Source organism: Octopus bimaculoides, chromosome 4 (assembly GCF_001194135.2).
Source record: "Octopus bimaculoides isolate UCB-OBI-ISO-001 chromosome 4, ASM119413v2, whole genome shotgun sequence".
Lineage (NCBI taxonomy): Eukaryota > Metazoa > Mollusca > Cephalopoda > Octopoda > Octopodidae > Octopus > Octopus bimaculoides.
The window spans coordinates 127,913,604-127,914,580 of record NC_068984.1 but is presented as its reverse complement, the minus strand read 5'-3'; positions in this window follow the sequence as shown (position 1 = coordinate 127,914,580).

Genomic DNA, 977 nt, shown 5'->3' with positions numbered 1-977 from the left:
TTTTCTACAATGCTCTTCCATCTATCTGGCAGACTTGCAAGGCCCCTCTTCCAAAATTCACTTGTCCGTGACAAAAAAATACTCCTCCAGTACTGTTCTGACCTCATCTACAGAATTCATATTTTTTCCCTCCAAATGATTTTGCAGATTGTGGAATAAATGATAATCAGATGGAGCAATGTCTGGCGAATATGGTGGGTAGGGCATCATTTCCCATTCAAACTGCTCCAGCCTTTCAAATGTCATCCTTGCTGTATGTGGCCAAGCATTATCCTGATGGAAGAGCACCTTTCATCTTGAAACCAAAGATGGTCATTTTTCTTCTACCACTCATGCTGCTCACAGTAGATCTCCTTTGTTATTATTAGGTTTGGGTTTAAAAGTTCGAAGTGGATTAAACTTGTCATATCCTACCAAACAGATAACAACACCTTATGTGGATGAAGACCAGGGGTGCCAGTGTTTCTCCTTTCCCTACCTTGTCTTCGGTGCTTGACATTTTTACAGAGAGCCTATATCTTGTCACCAGTCACTGTTTGGTCCAAAAAAAGTTCATTCGTGAGAGGTAACAGCAAAGAAGAGCACACATTCACTTTCTGTGTGTGATTAGACTCAGAAAGTTTGAGAGGAACCCATAGACCCAATTTGCTGACTTTTCAGATGGCATGCATGTGTCAATGAATGGTTGAATGACCAAATTCAAGCTTCTCTATTTAGTGTCCGATCCTCATATACTGCATTAATATTTCTTGCACTTTCCATTGCGTTGTTGCCTTTATTGAACTCATAAAACAAAATATGCCAAATATGCTCTTTTGTCACTTCCATTATAGCTTTGAAAAAATAACTCTTAAAATCGAACTGCAGTCTTCAAAACTTGCACTCTGCTTTTATAACAAGCTGATATATTAGTTTATCCTGTCCCCCTACGACTTTTAGTTCATGCAATTGAAAAAAATGTATTATTTATGGGATAA